General features: G+C 52.4%; 1 protein-coding gene across 3 annotated transcripts in view; it reads right to left on the bottom strand.

Moving 5' to 3' along the window:
* Positions 1-18,590, bottom strand: part of FADS6 (fatty acid desaturase 6) — a 42,128-nt gene that overhangs the window by 16,639 nt on the left and 6,899 nt on the right. The window contains exon 1 of one of the 3 annotated variants that reach the window (XM_025178136.2): positions 18,474-18,532. The exons of the other annotated variants lie outside the window; for them this stretch is intronic. The gene's annotated coding sequence lies outside the window, so the exon portion shown is untranslated. Of the gene's footprint in view, positions 1-18,473; positions 18,533-18,590 lie in introns of those variants that run through there. 3 annotated transcript variants of the gene reach the window in all.

Here is an 18,590-nt window from a genome sequence, read left to right as displayed (position 1 = left end):
TTACTATTCATTCAAAACTGTATTCTGAATGCTCACATTTGTCTCTCAGTCTTCACCCACTTTTAAAGTTTTATCCAAACAAGGGAGGAAAAACAATACCATTGGACTTCCTGTATGTGACCAATCACACCACACAACCAGAAAATAGTGAACAACAGAAATGAACAGTTGCAAGGCTACGTCTACACTACAGCCTTTTGTCAGCAGAGACAATGCAAATGAAGAGCTCATTAGGGTTTGTCACTCTGTCATTTGCATATTCTTTGCTGATGCTTTTTGCGGAAGGGGTTTTTGCGCAAAACCAAGCAGTGTAGATGGGGCCGTTTTGCACAAAAAATCCTTTTGCGCAAGATCCCTTATGCCTCAAAAAAGGAGGCATGCAGGATCTTGCACAAAGGTTTTTTTTGCACAAAACAGACCTGTCTACACTGCTTGTTTTTGCACAAAAACCTCTTCCGCAAAAAGCATCGACAGAGAATATGCAAATGAAGTGTGACAAATGCTAATGAGCACTTCATTTGCATTGTCTCTGCTGACAAAAGGCTGCAGTGTAGATGGTAGTCTTGGTGTTCAATCAACGGACTGCAAATGGTTTGTGAAAAAAAATGCTTCTATCTAGCAAATACATTCACAAAATTCAGTTGCTAAGAAGCAGCAAATGCTTCTAATGCTGTTTGCACAGTACCTCCACAACTCAATCATGACTGAAGCCTTTCAGTACTTTAGAAGTGCTTTATTAATAATCATCATAATCATAAAGGGAGCTAAATTCATAACAAATGGTTCAGCCAACTCTCCCTAAGCTCTAGGATTTCATTGTCTGTGTACGGAAGGAAAAGCAGCAAAAAAGGAATGGGCTGATAGTATTTTAAAGAGAGGAAGAAATAGAAGAAAAAAGAAACAGCCCTGTTTCAGTAGTGTCTGACATGTATGCTAATTAATTTATATCAGCCCCCCCATAGGGCACGTCTACAATAGGAAATTATTTTAAAATAATTCAATTCGAAATAATAATTCCCAAAGGGTATGTCTACACAGCAAAATTATTTCCAAATAACAGCCGTTATTTCAAAATAACTTTACTAGCATCTACACAGCCAAACCGCTATTTCGAAATTAAATCAAAATAGCAGAGCGCTTATTTTGAATTTCGTAAACTTCATTCTACGAGGAATAACGCCAAATTCGAAATAGCTAAATCGAAATAAGCGCTGTGTAGACGCTTATTTTGAAACTAGCCTATTAGCCCGTCATAAGACGGGATTTTCTGGTCTCTCCTCCATGTCGGTCTTCTCTCCTGAGCCTCCGGTCTCTCGCTCCGAGTCTCTTTCTTTCTCTCTCCTCCTCCTACTGCCTCCCCGTCTCTCTCTCAGCTCTCCTTCGCCTTCTGCCTCTCTCTCTGTTTCTCTCTTTCTCTTCTCCCCCTCCTGCCTCTCACTCTCTCTCCACTCTCCTCTGTCTCCGTTGGGGATGCACACTTGTCCAGGCCCCGCCCCCCTTCGCCTCCCGCCGTGGTGCTCGCCTGACTTCTGCGCTGCTCAGCCGGGCCTCCGCGCGGGAGCAAGAGGCGCAAACGGCCTCTCTCTCTCTTCTCCTAAATGATGAGGGGTTTGGAACGGGTCCCATATGAAGAGAGGTTAAAGCAACTGGGACTTTTCAGTTTTGAAAAGAGGAGACTAAAGGGGGATATGATAGAGATATATAAAATCATGAGTGGTATGGAGAGGGCGGATGAAGAAAAGTTATTTATTAGTTCCCATAATAGAAGAACTAGAAGTTAATGGGTAGCAGGTTTAAAACTAATAAAAGAAAGTTCTTCTTCATACAGCGCATAGTCAGCCTTTGGAACTCCTAGCCAGAGGAGGCTGTGAAGGCTAGGACTATAACAGAGTTTAAAGAGAAGCTAGATAATTTCATGGAGGTTAGGTCCATAAAAGGCTATTAGCCAGGGGATAGAAATGGTGTCCCTGGCCTCTGTTTGTCAGAGGCTGGAGAAGGATGGCAGGAGACAAATCGCTTGATCATTGTCTTTGGTCCACCCCCTGTGGGGCACCTGGCGCTGGCCACTGTCGTCAGACAGGCGACTGGGCATAGGCATGCGCACAGGGTGTGCTGGGTGTGCCCAGGCACACCCTAATGTCTGGAGCTAGCCAGCAGCTGCTGGAGGAAGAGGGGGATTTCTGACGGTGCGCCACAGCCCCTCACTTTAAATTCCCCGCAGCCATCTTCTGGGCACTGTGGGGCAGAGAGAGCGCATGCATGGCATCCTCAAACACCGCGCAACAGGTGAGAGGGGAAACACCAGGAACTTTAAAACCCAGTGGCCCAGCTCCAAAAACAGCTGGGACCCTACTATAGACGGCAGCCCGAGACATTTTTGCAGCCCAGGCCCCGCCCTACAGCACCACGCAGCGCCCTGGGGCCGCCCCCACCTTTCCCGGCAGCACCGTGCGGCACCCAGCCCTGCAGCACTGCGCGGCACCCTGGGGGTGCCCCATCCCAGCCCTGCAGCTTGGGCTGGCTCTGACTCCAGCCCTTCAAGCTGTAAGGGGGTATTCGAACTAGCGGGGTAGTGTAGACATACCCAGGCAGAAGCTGAAGGTAAGAAAGTGGGGGGGGGGGGGGGATAAGAAGAAGGGGTGGGAGAGGAAGGGGCTTTTGTGGTGGGGGTGGAAGAGGAAGGAAGAAGAAGAGGTGGAAGGGGCTTGTACGGAGTGGGAAGGGAGAGGAGGAAGAAAGGGGAAGGCACCAAAGCAACAGGGTAGAGGACACACAAATGCTAGGGGGGAAGTGGACACAATGAGGAAAAGGGCAGGAGGGGAGGTGTCAGTGGGAGGGGGGACAGGGTGATGCTGGAAGAGGAGAGGGTAAGGGCATTGGGGATTGGAAGGGGAGGTGCTGGGAGAAGGCTACAGAAGGGGTAGGCATGAGGAAGGTGGGGTTGGAGCAAGTCATGTGTGAGGGCACAGGGGCATGAGGGGAATGGAGGCAGAGGGTGGTGAGGGGATGGGCATCAGGGAAAAAAGGGAAAAGGGGGTAGGGGCAGTGAGGAAAGGGGGAGGCACCAGGAGGGTGCAGGGGTAAGGAAATGTGCAGGTGCCAGGGGATTCTGGGATTGAAGCAGAAGGGCAGACGCCTGCAGGGGAGGGACCAGCACCAGAGGAGAGAAACGAGGGACGTGTTAGACGAGGGGATGAGGAGGGGTAGCTCACATGATCAGAGTGGGGTACTGGAGGAGTGTGCACGGGGGGGGGAGAGAAGGGCTGGTGGAGGGAGGGCAGGTCTCAGGAAGGCTGAGGGCAGTGAGAAGGGCAGGAGTCAGGACAGCAGAGGAGGGTGAGAGGTTGGGGGGCAGCAGGCACCAGGGAAGTTGATGGAGCAAGGGGAGGAGACATGGCAGCAGAGTGGGAAGGTAGATAGTTATTAATAACTTGGGTGCCACAATGGCACATCTAAACAAGCCACATCAGTTCAGTACTGGTGCACAACACAAAATTCATTCTGCTCATGGGAGGAAACTCTTAGAGGGAACACTTCCCCCCCAGCCTCTCCACCCCCGCATTAATGTCACACACATTGGGTTAATGCAATTGCAGGATAGTTACATGGGTGGGGGAGAGCCAAACTAATCCCTATTGGTAGGAGGATGGTGGGAAAAGTCTTTGGGGGGTCACATAACACTTTACTTTTGGTCATGTGCCCATCTTGCCCAGAGAGGGTTACCTCCAGAGGCGTGGCTAATGGGGTCCCGGGGTGTGGTTAACAGGGGTCAGGGGTGTGGCTAATGGGGGGGTCAAAGTACATTTTTAAAAAATTCTTTGAGTGCACACCCTAATGAAATGTGCTGCGCATGCCTATGCTACTGGGCTAGATGGACCTTTGGTCTGACCCAGTACGGCCATTCTTATGTTTCTATGTTCTCCTTCTACTGCCTCGCCCTCTCGCTCTCTCAGCTCTCGTCCGCCTCCTGCCTCTCTCTCTGTCTCTCTCTCTTTCTCTTCTCTCCCTCCCGCCTCTCACTCTGTGTTTCTCTTCTCCTCCTCCTGCTGCGTCTCTCTCACTCTCTCTCTTGCTGTTCTCCGCCTCCTCCGTTCTCCTCTCTGTCTCCTCCGCTTTCCTCCTTTTGAATCCAATGGCCTTTCCTGATGTCAGAGATGCACGCTCGTCCAGGCCCCGCCCCCTGGCTGTTCCCTCTGGGCGGTGCTGTTGCCTCCTGCCACGGCGCTCGGCTGACTTCTGCGCCGCTCAGCCGGGCCGCCGCGTGGGAGCAAGCGGCGCAAGCTGCCATTTGAGCCCTGCGCTCTCCATGCAGCATCCCTGTGCTGCATGGGGAGCGCGGACCCCAAACAGCCGCTTGCGCCTCTTGCTCCCACACGGCAGAAGTCAGCCGAGTGCCACGGCGGGAGGCAACAGCGCCACCCAGAGGGAACAGCCAGCGTTACAGCGTTACAGAGTCACAGACATTGGGCTACTACATATATAGGATAGGGGGCCTCCGACCCTTCCCAGGGTGCCCTGGTGGCCACTCTGGGCCAAACCAGGAAAACTCTTCTGCTTCCCCCCCGGAGTCCTTAAAGGGGTAGACTCTGGCCACAGTGCCTGTGCCAGCGGCAAGCCTGCCAGCCCAGAGCCAGCAGTCGCTGTCCCTGACCCAACATGAGCCAGCAACCCACTGGCACTCAGACCTCCACTGCTCCCCAGGAGCAGGCTGGCAGCTCCCACGAGTCTGCCAGGGGCCGCAAAAGGTGAGCACCTTCCTGGTCTAGCGCAGAGATCACGGACCTGACTGAGGTTTGGGGGGAGCCCTCCAATGTCCATGATCTCCACACTAGATGCAGGAACGCGGCCGTCTACAGGTGGATGGCTGACAGCCTGGCCACCAAAGGCCACATGCGCACCCAAGAGCAGGTGCGCATGAAAATCAAAGAGCTGAGGCAGGCCTATGCCAGGGCCACAGGGGCAGCTCCCAACCAGAGGCTAACCCAGACCCCTGCCACTATTATGATGCCCTGGACCACATCCTGGGGGGGGCAGACAGTCCGTGCCTCCCAGGTGGTCATTGACCCTGGGGCAGAGGGCCCTGAGCAGGGCATGGAGGAGGACCAGGGACCGCGCATGTGGGCCTTGCTGACCATGGAGCACGCAGCAACCTGGGCATGTGTCATGCCACCTTGGGCATGTGGCTCCGGCTGGCTGCCACACAGGGGCCCTGACCTGTTACTCACACGCGTGTATGTATGAAAGCACATGACATGCTCCTGGCCCCAGGGAGGGACACTGTACAATGCCCTCCTTCCACAAGCCCCCTCTACACAGAGGCAGGGCACATCTCCTCTCCCTCCCACCCCCACACTATATGCAGCACAAGGGCATGGGTGCAGTCCCAGGCCAGCTCACACTCCCAGGGATAGCAGGACATTCCAAACATGGTGTGTGTGCAAGCACATTGGCTCTGATGGTGCGGAGACCTGCTGTCCTTGCCTTGCAGAGGGGGGGCTGGGCTTCACCCACTGTGTCCCCAGGGATGACTGACCACTTCTCTTGTTTTTCCACAGCCGCAGCAGCTGTGAGTGCAGGGCGCCCAACCCCGCCCAGGACAGCCTCCCGGACCCAGGCACTCAGCAGGCTGACCCGGAACCAGGAGGAGTACCAGCGGCAGCACCTAGGGCTCCTGCGAAGGCAGGTCCACATCCTGGAGCCCTAGGTGCATGAAGACCTGCAGCTGTGGTGGGAGAGCTGACGGGAGCTGCTTGCCCAGGGCCGTGCCATCTGCGACCACCTGCAGACTCTGGTGCAGATTGGTGCCTCCTGCCGCTCCAGCCCCTGCCACTGCCCCATCTATCGCTCCTCCTCCCACTCCTGCTCCCCCTCCCGCCTCTTCCTCCACCCCCCCTCCATACCCGTGTGTTTATTTTACATCAGGAAGGGGGGTTAGGGAGGGGAAAGTGGAAGGACATCAGGTGGAATCGGGGCCAGCCCGAGCTCTTTCAGCGTTCTGGGCCCAGGCGCGCAGCGCTGCCCCCAGGGTGCACGGCGCATGCGTGGGCCAGCCATGACCACTGGCGCGCAGCCCAGGGCCTGCTACCAGGGCGCACGGCGCATATGCTGCCCGGCCCGGCCTCGATAGTGCTGCTGGCGCACGCGCCGGGCCATTCAGGGCCCTGCGGCTGTGCGGGGAAGGATGCTGCTGGGCCAGTGCCACAGGGGCTGGCGCTGCGGGAGCCAAGCATGCGGTGCCTGATGGCAGCTGTAAGGGACGCCGCACGCCCCTTACAGCTGCTATCAGGCGCCCCCCATCATTGGCACCCTGGGCAGCTGCCCGGCTCACCCATGCCTCCGTTCGGCCCTGGGTGGAATAAGGCACAAGGCCCCAGTGGGGTATGCCAGGGAGACCTCATTCCTCCTCTGTCTGGAAGCTCTCCCGCAGGGCCTCCCGGATACGGACAGCCCCCCGCTGGGCCTCCCGGCTGGCAGCCGTGCAGGGCTGCACGTAGAAGCCAGCCAAGTGGTCAGCCTCTGCCATGCAGGCTGGCAGGAAAGCTTCCCCCTTCCTTTCGCACAATTTGAGCAGCACACAGCATGCCGCCACCACGTGTGGAATATTCTTCTTGGAGAGGTCCAGGTGGGTGAGGAGGCATCTAAAACGGTCCTTCAACCGGCCAAAGGTACCCTCCATCATGATGCAGGCCCTGCTGAGCCTGGCATTAAAGGCCTGCCGGGAGGGGTTGAGGTGTCCTGTGTAGGGCTTCATGAGCCAGGGCTGTAGTGGGTAGGCCACATCCCCCACCAGGCACACAGATATGTCCACAGGAATGTTCAGGGAAGAAAGTCCTGGCGTGCAGCCTCTGGCACATGGAGGAGTTCTAGTACGTTCGCGTGTCGTGTGCTTTGCCGAACCAACCCACTTTAATGTCCAGGAAGCGGCCCTGGTGGTCAACTTACAGGATGACCAAGAAATATCCCTTCCACTTTACGTACAGCCATGTTCACCAACAGGTCAATTGCGATCGACTGGTCGATCGCGAGGCCTCGACCAGTCGATCGAGTGGCGCCCCCCCCCCCCCATTTCCTCCTACTCCTGAGAAGCCCCGCTACCTACCTCCAGCAAAAATGGAGATAGCAGCGGCTTCCCGCGGGTGGATGGAAGTCCCGCAGCTTAACGCCACTTCCGGGGATTCCGTAAGTGCATTGTCTGCTCTGCCAGGTGCACTGTGGGAGGGGGAGTCGGCCCTGGAGGAGGAGCTCAGCGACTTCCCTGCACCGGCGCTGGAAGGGTGAGTTGGCCCAGGGCAGGCACGCGCGGAGTTTCCCTGCACCATGGGGAGGGGGGGAATCAGGCCTGGAGGAGGCACGTGCTGGCTTCCCTCTGGGGGCAGGGATCCTGGGAGGAGGCAGATGCAGGGGACTCTCTGCCTCCACTGGCACCCCGCTCCCCAGCTCCCACTCCCCAGACACCACTCCCCACTCCCCAGACCTCACTCCCCAGCCACAGAACTCTGTCCCTATTCCTGTCCCCACTCCCTGAACTCTGTCCCCACTGGCACCCTGTCCCCCGATGCAGAACCCTGTCCTCTGCCCTCCCAGCACCCTGTTCTCTCTCCCCTGCCCCCAGCCACAGAACTCTGTCCCTACAAAATGTATAATTATAAATGCTTCATTTTAGATTTAAATAGCATGAATAAAAAATAGACCATTTATTTCATAACTATAAACACGTGATTTTAATTTTATATATCGCACAATTAAAAAATAAACTGTTTCTCAGAGTGTGTATGGAAGGGCTGGGGATAGCAAGTGATGGACAGGAGAAGAATAGAGAGGATGGGGCTTCAAGAAAGGGCGGGGCTTCAATGAAGGGCGGGGTGGTAGATCTTCTCCTGTTCTGAGATTTAAAAAGTGATCTTGGGTGTAAAAAGGTTGGAGACCATTGACATACAGGGAGGCCTGGTGGTCTGGGGCATGGATGGGGATGTGCGTCCTGTCAATTGCCCCCCCACAGTTGGGGAAGCCCAGAGCGCCACAGCCCTCAATGACCGCCTCCACATCAGTGAGGCAGATGACTCTGCGGAGCAGAACTCTATTGATGGCCTTGACCACCTGCAGAGGGACACACAAAACCGAGAGTCATTGGGGTGCCAGGGTGGCTGACAGTGCTCCTTCCTCACCACTGCCCCCCACTCCCTCCCCTGGAGCAACCCCCCTTCCCCTGCAATCCTGGCCATCACGAGCAGTCCGTAGTGTGGCTGGGACAGAACAAACCCTCCCGGGGAGGGGAATTGCACCACCTCCCCCCATTTTCCCTGGGGAAGCCCCTCCTCCCAGGCACAGTGGCCAGAGACTGCCATACCTGCATGAGCACTGCTCTGACGGTGGATCTCCGCACGCCGAACTGGTTTGCCACGGATCGGTAGCTATCCGGCGTGGAGAGTTTCCAGAGGGCGATGGCCACGCGCTTCTGGAGGGGAATGGCAGGCCTCATGTGCGTGTCCCGTCGCTGCAGAACAGAGGCAAGCCACTCACAGAGCTCGAGGAAGGTGTCCTTCTTCATCCTGAAGTTCTGGGTCCAGTGTTGGTCTCCCCAGCGCTCCAGGACGATGTGGTCCCACCAGTTGCTACTGGTGTCCAGAAGCCAGATGCGGCAGGGCATGCTGGCATCCGGGCACTGCTGCTGCTCCTCCTCGTCTCCCAGGAGAGTCTGGAAGAGGGCCTGGGGGTCGGGCTGCAGCAGATGTTGCGAGGCAGACTCCAGCAATTGCTGCCAGGCTTGCAGCAAGACATCCAAAATGAGCACCAGAGTGCCCAGGGACAGCTCTGGCTCCATGGCACCAAGTGCTGTGGTGTCCCAAGTCAGGGCAATCAAAGCAGGCAGAGACAAAAATGCTTTGCTGTCCCTCAGTGAGGTAGGCAAGCAAGCAAGGAAAGGTGAGAACCGGCTGTCCAGGCGGGTCCCTTTAAGCACAAGCCTCAGATAGCCTCAGACAGCAGCCACACACAGCAACTACTGACCTGATGCCCTGCTGCAACTGGTTTCAGCTGGCCTTAAATGCAATTCAGCATCCAATCAGTGTGGACGTGCTATTTTGAAATGCATTTTGGCTACGTCTACACTGGCCCCTTTTCCGGAAGGGGCATGTTAATTTCAGCTATCGTAGTAGGGAAATCCGCGGGGGATTTAAATATCCCCCGCGGCATTTAAATAAAAATGTCCGCCGCTTTTTTCCAGCTTTTAGAAAAGCTGGAAAAGAGCGTCTACACTGGCCCCGATCCTCCGGAAAAAGCGCCCTTTTCCGGAGGCTCTTATTCGGGGCCAGTGTAGACGCTCTTTTCCGGCTTTTCTAAAAGCCGGAAAAAAGCGGCGGACATTTTTATTTAAATGCCGCGGGGGATATTTAAATCCCCCGCGGATTTCCCTACTACGATAGCTGAAATTAACATGCCCCTTCCGGAAAAGGGGCCAGTGTAGACGAACCCTTCGTGTGTGGACGCGTTATTTCAAAATATCTTATTTCGAATTAACTATTTTGAAATAAGATATTTCTAAATAACGCTGTAGTGTAGACATACCTAAATGAACAAAATCAAAATAATGTGTCCCCACCATGGAGAAGCCTCGAAATTAGTCCAAGGAAGGCTCTGTTATTGTGGACGTGCTACCTCCACTTGGAGCCTCAGGAAGCACTGGGGAGTAATTACTTCGAATGACTCCGGGGTGTACTTATTTCGAAATAGCAGCAGTGCAGCATCCACACTACCGCTATTTCAAAATAACTATTTCAAAATAAGCATTGTTCCCCAAGGAAATCAGGAGTACAGATTTTGAAAAAATCAGCCCATTATTTTGAAATAACGGGCTCAGTAGTGTGGATGCTCCACTTATTATAAAAGGGTAAATAACTCCTTAGTGTAGATCAGGGCATAGGAAGCATCTGGATTTGCTAAGCAAATAATTTAGAACCAGGGTGGGGAAGGGGTTCATATCAGAAGTTGGCTCAAAGACATATCCTCTCCTAAAGGACCTCATGACAACTCATATTAGGCAATACCGAATGTAACAAACTCAGGGTATGTCTACACTACAAAGTTAGTTCGAACTAACGGACGTTAGTTCGAACTAACTTTAATAGGTGCTACACTAGCGCTCCGCTAGTTCGAATTTGAATCGAACTAGCGGAGCGCTTAGTTCGAACTAGGTAAACCTCATTTTACGAGGACTAACGCCTAGTTCGAACTAGCTAGTTCGAACTAAGGGCTGTGTAGCCCTTTAGTTCGAACTAGTGGGAGGCTAGCCCTCCCCAGGTTTCCCTGGTGGCCACTCTGGCCAACACCAGGGAAACTCTATGCCCCCCTCCCGGCCCCGGATCCCTTAAAGGGGCACGGGCTGGCTACGGTGCCCGTGCCAGGTGCAAGCCTGCCAGCACCCAGCTAGCAGACCCTGCACCTGGCACGGCACAGAGCCACCCACCCGATGCCCCCCAGCCCACCCCCTCTTGCCGGGACCAGGCTGGCGGCTCCCGGGAGCTTGCCCTGGACCGCAAGAGGCGGGCACCTTCCTGGGCTAGTGCGGACATCGTGGACCTCGTCCACGATCTCCGCACTAGGCACAGGAAAGTGGCCGTCTAGGGCAGGAGAGCTGCCAGCCTGGCCACCCAGGACCAGGTGTGCATGAAAATCAAGGGGGTCCACTGAGACCCCCGACACTGAGCCCTGAGCTTACAATGGCCGTCCTGGGTCAGACCAAAGGTCCATCTAGCCCAGTAGCCTGTCTGCCGACAGCGGCCAACCCTAGGGACCCTGGAGGGGATGGACCGAAGACAGTGACCAAGCCATTTGTCTCGTGCCATCCCTCTCCAGCCTTCCACAAACTTTGGGCAGGGACACCACTCCTACCCTCTGGCTAATAGGACTCCATGGCCCCAACCTCCATGACTTTATCTCACTTCCCTTTAAACTCTGTTCTAGTTCTAGCCTTCACAGCCTCCTGCAGCAAGGAGTTCCACAGGTTAACTATTTGCTTTGTCAAGAACAACAACTTTCTCTTACTAGTTTGAAGCCTGCTACCCATTCCTTTCCTTTGGTGTCCTCTAGTCCTTCTTTATGGGAACTCAGGAAGAACTTTTCTGAATGCACCCTCTCCACCCAACCCCTGCTTTTAGAGACCTCTATCCTGTCCCCTCTCCGTCTCCTCTTTTCTAAGCTGAACATTCCCAGTCTCTGTAGCCTTTCTTCATCTGGGACCTGTTCCCAACCCCTGATCATGTTAGTTGCCCTCCCCTCTCCCAGCCTCTCTCTTCCCCTCTCCCACCTCCTTTTCCCAGTCTCCCCCAGTTTTTTTCAATAAAGACAGAGTCAATGTTGGAAGAAATGTTATCTTTATTTTGTACATCAATAAGAAGGGGGGCTAGGGAAGGGTAAGTGGAAGGAGGTGAGGGAGGAATGGGGTACGAGCCCCCGATGGGGAGGACTGGGCTGGCTCTGCGGGCTTCTGGGGGTGGAAGCTCTCCTGCAGCCCCCCAATTACTCCCTCTCCCCAGATGGCAGCCTGCGGCAAGTGCAGCCGGGCTGATGGCCGAGTGGTGTGATGTGCCCAGTGTGGGCACTCAGGGCACTCCAAGCCAGAACTTCTTTGCAAGCGGGGCACCCCTTAGAACTGTGTGTCCGGGGTGGGGGTCGGGACCCTTTAAGCGCAGCCCTCGGCTAGCCTGAGACAGCATCTCCATGCTCTAAGTCCTCCTTTTATGCCCTGCCGGCACTGCTTCCGGCCATCCTTAAGCCCTGTTCAGAGTCCACTCAATGTGGACTTACTAGTTCGAACTAGCAAAACGCTAGTTCGAACTAGTTTTTAGTTCTAGATGCGTTAGTTCGAACTAGCTTAGTTCGAATTAACTAATTCGAACTAAGTTAGTTCGAACTAGCGCTGTAGTGTAGACGTACCCTCATTATTTTATTAGATTTTTATTCCCATAACAAACATGCCTTGGCCGAAAGACCATTTCCAAAATGCCACAGACTACACCAGAACAGCTTATAGCAATTTTAAAATACTCTGGAGATACAGTTGAACAGCTGAGAGATCATTTTGAACATGGACTCATTAGCAACATCCTGTGAAGCAAATTACTAACTGCGGCACGTGGAGGAGACATATCTTATACAAGGACACTGGGTCAATTTCAGCCGAGTACAGAAAAGCTACACATGACCTTCTAAACTCCTTATGTTCTCATTAAGAACTTAAGTGGTGTGTGGGTCTTGTCTAGGTTCTCTACACTGAGTTAAATTCCACCATTATTATTATTTTTGAATGTACTACATTCAGCAAGGAAAGGAACCACACGGCACAGCGATGCCCACTGGCTTACATTTGCAGATTCCATCTACAAAGACATCTTACACAAAGCCCCAGAAAAGCCACCCACAAAAAATATATACAAAGCAGATCATATTCCCCCCCACTACCACTCTCCCCCATTATCTGGGGTTTGGATCTTAATCAAAGAGAATGATATTAAGAAATTCCAATGCTGGTCTACTTTCCCAGCAAGGAGTGTGGACAGCTAGAGAGAGCATGTGAGGAAGCTGGCTATGTCTTCAGCCACACTAAGTTCTCAAATGTAGCACCAGAAAAAGGAATATAATAACAAAAAGAACTTTGAGGCACCGACTTGGGATGCAGGGATTTGGGGAGTAATGTTTTAAGATAGCCAGAGGTAGAGCAGCAATAGAGAGGGGAGCAGGTGCATGTACACAAATCTAACATTGACCACTCAGGGAGAGCGCCTTTTGTGCCATCATGCACTGATCTACTAGAGTTCTTTGAGGGGGGTCAATAAACATGTGGACAAGGGGGATCCAGTGGATATAGTGTACTTAGATTTCCAGAAAGCCTTTGACAAAGTCCCTCACCAAAGGCTCTTAAGCAAAGTGAGTTGTCATGGGATAAGAGGGAAGATCCTTTAATAGATTTATAACTGGTTAAAAGACAGGAAACAAAGGGTAGGAATAAATGGTAAGTTTTCAGAGTGTAGAGAGGTAACTAGTGGGTCCCCCAAGGGTCTGTCCTGGGACCAATCCTAGTCAATTTATTTATAAAAGATCTAGAGAAAGGGTTAAACAGTGAGGGTACGTCTACACTACAAGGTTTTTGCACAAAAACCGGCAGAGTGTCCACACCTCAAGTGCACTTTTGTGGAAGTAAATCAGCAGAAGAGAAGGCTTTTGGAGGTACAATTATTCCTCTCCCCACAAGGAATAACTCCTTTTTATGCAAGAGTTCTTGCACAAAAAAGCAAGTGTGGACACTCCGCAGGGTGTGCCGATGATGCCAAACTGCTCAAGATAGTTAAGACCAAAGCAGACTGTGAAGAGATTCAAAAAGAACTCACCAAAAAAGCACAGGTGCTCTGATGGCCATTCTGTGTATGGCTATCAGAGCTTCCTTGAGCAAGAGTGTCCATGAGTGTGGACACTCTCTTGCACAAGAGCACATCATTTTTGCGATGTGCTTTGAGGTCTGGACGCGCTTTTGTGCAATACGTTTCTGCGGAAGAACTCTTCTGCAAAAGGCTTCTTGCGCAAAAACCCTGCAAAGCCTGAGGTGGCAAAGTTTGTCGATGATACCAAACTGCTCAAGATAGTTAAGACCAAAGCAGACTGTGACGAGATTCAAAAAGAACTCACCAAACTAAGTGACTGGCAACAAAATGGCAAATGAAATTTAATGTTGATAAACGTAAAGTAATGCACAATTAAAGAAATAATCCCAACTGTACATACAATATAATTTGACTACAACTACTCAAGAGAGAGATCTTGGAGTCATTATGGATAGTTCTCTGAAAACACAGTGTGCAGCAGCAGTCAAAAAAGCAAATAGAATGTTAGGAATAGTTAAAAAAGGAATAGTAAATAAGTCTTATTGCCTCTATATAAAACCATGGTACTCTCACATCTTAGAATACTGTGTACAGATATGGTCACTGTTAGAGAAAAGAAACTGCCCCCCAGTAAAAAAGTTTGGCCAGGCCGCTCTTGACTCCTTGAGAGAAACCAGCGGCACCCTTCCTGCATACCATTGCCTTTAGAAAAGGGGAAGGTGTGAAAAGGGGAAAATAGCCTGACTCTCCCACCCGTCACCTTGGCGTGAGAACTGCGGGGCTTACCTGGTCGCATGAAACCTGCACAGTTTCGGCCCAACCCCTGGGACACCGACCCCCCCACTTGGTGACCATTGGGCCATATATAGTAATATGCAAGTGCAGGAAAGCGATGTGCAGATTTGGGGATAAATACCCGTGGCACAGTTCACTCTAGGAGGTCTTCGCAACACACGTACCACCGTGCGTGTGCCTTCTCGCATACTTCAAAGTGCTGCCGGCCTGATCAACTGACCAGCCACCTCCCCCGACTCTCGGGCGTAACCAACGCCTTCGCAACCGAACCGATATCTGTGAAATGTTCCATGTGCTGTGTAAGTTGGTATGTATGATTTGATTTTTTCTTGTTGTATAAGCTTAGTGTTGTAGTTGTTTTTGGGTAGTACATAGAGTTTGTAGTTATCACTGTTATTTAATTAGTGTAGCTGGATATTTTAAGATTAGAGACTATTCCCCTTGCCATTCCCATCCTTATATCTCTGACACGTTTAACTAGAAATCGTAGAATAAATATAATAAATACTGTAAATTCATTATTAACACGGTCTATTACAAATCTTAGAATAAATACTATAAATTCACCATTGTCATAAATAAATATTTTTTACTTGATAAAACTGTCCACCTGGTTCTGTCCTTCCCCCCTTGGGTATTTATCATCGGACCTGTGATTCTCGCGACAGTCACCTCATCTCAAAAAGATATATTGGCATTGGAAAAGGTTCAGAACAGGGTAACAAAAACTATTAGGGGTTTGGAATGGGTCCCATATGAAAAGAGATTAAAAAGAGTTGGACTTTTCATCTTAGAAAAGAAGCAACTAAGAAGGAATATGATAGAGGTCTATAAAATCATGAATGGTGTGGAAAAAGTGAATAATGAAAAGTTATTTACTTATTCCCACTATATTAGAACCAAGGGTCACCAAATGAAATTAATAGGCAGCAGGTTTTAAACAAACAAAAGGAAGTTTTTCTTCAGTTTATAGTCAACCTGTGGAACTCCTTGACAGAAGATGTTGTGAAGACTGGGATTTTTACAGAGTTCAAAAAAGAGCTACATCGATTTATGGAGATTAAGTTCATCAATGGCTATTAGCCAGGATGGGTAGGAATGGTGTCCCTAGCCTCTATTTGTCTGAAAATGGATGACAGGAGAGGAATCATGTGATGGTTACCTGTTGTGTTCCCTCCCTCTGGGGCATCTGGTGTTGGCCACTGTCAGCAGACAGGATACTGGGCTAGATGGACCTTTGGTTTGACCCAGTGTGAGGGGGTTCGCACTCACCACCGTATCCCCCTGCCGTCTGTCTTCCGGTATTGGCTCCCTTGGCAGGTGGGGTGCCTTCTCTGGGGTGGTGTCTCCCCTCTTCACTCCCGGCTGCGGCGTCCTCTTCGCCACACTGCCCTCCGGCAGTGCCCAAGTCTGTCTCTGAGCCCCCCTTCCGGGGGTTGATGTTCCTCCAGCGGGCCTTCTTTCAAGCCCTGCAGTCTGGAGATTTGCGGGCCAGAGCTCCCCTAGCCCTGCCTGGCCTCCCCAGCCCTGCCCTAGCTCCAGGGAGCCTCCTCCTCCCTCAGCAGCCAGGTTCTCACTGCCTCCCCCCACAGCAGCAGCCCATTCTCTATTATAGCACCCAGCTGGGCCCTAATGGGCTAGTACAGCCTCAGCTGGGCTAAATTCCCCGGCCCTGGTTCAGGCCGGGGTCTGCCCTTAAAGGGCCAGTGCAGGGCGAGCGCCCTGTCACACACCCTCCCCCTTAAGTATCTCTCCCGGGGGGGGGGGGGAAGGGGAGGGAAGTACCCTAACGCCCCAATGTACGCCTTAGCTGGGCCCGTAGGGTGTCCCTCTCTTCCCGCAGATTCTCCACTCGCAGGAGCAGCCTACTCCCCTCTTCCAGGGTCTGGACTCCCACTGTGGTCCTCTCGACCACAGCTGGAGTCTGGGTTCCCACCGAGGCCCTGCCTATCCCGAGGCGGGTTCCCCATTTTGCGCTAGGCCTTCGGGCCTCAGCCTTCCCCTTCCTAAAGGCTCTTATCTCCCCCACTCCCTCCTGGGGAGTCGCCTTACGCTGACTCTCTTTCTGGGCCATCCGCCCCCCTCCCTGGGGGCAGTGCCTTTTTATGTGGCCTGCAGCGTGGCAGTAGAAGCACCGTTTGTGCCTCCCCTGGGTCCTGGCCCCCCGCCAGGCCCTTTGTGGCTTAGCCCCTCCTCTCGGGCTAGCCAGTGCCCTGTAGGTCTCCCTGGCGCACTCCCTCTTCAGGTGCCCAGGTTCCCCACAGGCCCAACACCTTCGTAACCCCCCTGTTGCCTTCACAGGGGGGACTCTCCCACCATCCATCCTATCTGGGTGGGACCTCCTTTCCCTAACCCAGTAGCAGCACTCCCTCCTCCTGTGGCCCCGATGTCCACAGGAGAAACAAGTTGCAAGTCCAGGCCCGGGCTCCCAGCCCTTGGCGCCTGTGTGTCCCTGGAGTCTGGGTGCCCACCCTTGCAGCGGCCCGACCGGCCTCTTCTGCTGCTCGGCAGGCTGGGCCACCCACGGCCTCCAATAAATGTCCATCTCGTTCGGCAATGTCCCGGGTCCAAACCAGCCCCCTTGGTCGCAGGGCAGCAGGCCCAATGGCCCGAGTTCACCAAAGTAGCCCCCTTGTATCAGGGGGGGACCGCACGTGCCCACATTCTCCACCATCTGTGAGGGTGTTCGCACTCACCACCGTATCCCCCTGCCGTCTGTCTTCCGGTATTGACTCCCTTGGCAGGTGGGGTGCCTTCTCTGGGGTGGTGTCTCCCCTCTTCACTCCCGGCTGCGGCGTCCTCTTCGCCACACTGCCCTCCGGCAGTGCCCAAGTCTGTCTCTGAGCCCCCCTTCCGGGGGTTGATGTTCCTCCAGCGGGCCTTCTTTCAAGCCCTGCAGTCTGGAGATTTGCGGGCCAGAGCTCCCCTAGCCCTGCCTGGCCTCCCCAGCCCTGCCCTAGCTCCAGGGAGCCTCCTCCTCCCTCAGCAGCCAGGTTCTCACTGCCTCCCCCCACAGCAGCAGCCCATTCTCTATTATAGCGCCCAGCTGGGCCCTAATGGGCTAGTACAGCCTCAGCTGGGCTAAATTCCCCGGCCCTGGTTCAGGCCGGGGTCTGCCCTTAAAGGGCCAGTGCAGGGCGAGCGCCCTGTCACACCCAGTATGGCTGTTCTTATGTTCTCACCCCACTTTCACAGGAACTTTCTCTTTCCTCTGCTCCCCCGTCTTCACTCCAGCACGATCTTGCTTTACTTTCTCTCTGTCCCCTGATCCTGGAAGGGGCCTCACTCTCCTGCCCCATCACATCAGGACTGGAGGAGTATTCTGTCCTCCTGACAAGCCCCTGCTTGCCCCCCTTGCATATGCGCCTGGCGGGAAGTTACTGTCACAGTAAATGTTACTGTTGGTCTCAGGTGGAAAGGTCTTGCTCATCTGAACAACCACAAGACTGAGTTGCTAAATTTGGACTGCTCAGGAGTTAACTGGGTCAGGTGATCCAGTGTAGGATTGATGTATAAAACATGCTTCCAAGTTCAAATCAAGATGGGTATGTTTTAAAAGGGACTGAGACTAAACTGTAGCTTTAGATTGAGGAATCTGTTACAAAACTTTGGGAAAAAATAGCCTTGTAGCACTTTAAAGACTAACAAGATGGTTTTTAGGTGATGAGCTTTCGTGGCGCAGACCCACTTCTTTAGATCATATTCTGAAAGTGAATAGGCATGACCATCATGTAACAGAGGGATACAATGAAAAAGTAAACAAAATATACAGTAATGAATCAGATACATAGCATGGAAGGTGGAGGCGAGGGGGGAGGAAATGACAAGGAAGGTAGAAATTGCTTATTGTAAGCGTCAATTAAGTGGCTTATCTGGAGTTACTACGAATATCAAAAGGTGGTGAGGCTGCCTTTGTAATGTGTAAGGTAATTATCATCTAAATGAAGGCCCATTCGCAACATGACGAATTTTAGCATAGAAAAGAGTTCTGAAGTCTCTCTCTCTAATCTGGTGTTAAGGGAATGGCCAGTTTGATAAAAATGTAGCCTAGCAGGTTTTTCTATGTGGAGATAACTGATGTCTGATTTGTGAGCATTAATTCTTTGGCAAAGTGACAGACCAGTTTGTCCAATATACATCGCAGAGGGACATTGTTGGCACATGATGGCATATATCACATTGCTGGACATACAGGAATATGAGCCCTTGATCATATAACTGACAAAAGAAATCCGTGACAGATAACTGGCAAATTATCTCAAATTTCCTGAGTCACAGTCCAGGGCCCTTAACCATAAGACAAACCTTTCCCTTTTCTATAAATTCTTTCCTTGGCTCTGATTTCAGCTTCTGGCCACTCCTCCAATAGAAATGCATTAATAAATCCATAGATTCCAAGATTAGAAGGGACCATTGTGATCA

The sequence above is a fragment of the Pelodiscus sinensis genome, chromosome 20 (assembly GCF_049634645.1).
Source record: "Pelodiscus sinensis isolate JC-2024 chromosome 20, ASM4963464v1, whole genome shotgun sequence".
Taxonomy (NCBI): Eukaryota; Metazoa; Chordata; order Testudines; family Trionychidae; genus Pelodiscus; species Pelodiscus sinensis.
This window is presented reverse-complemented; position numbering and strand designations above follow the sequence as displayed.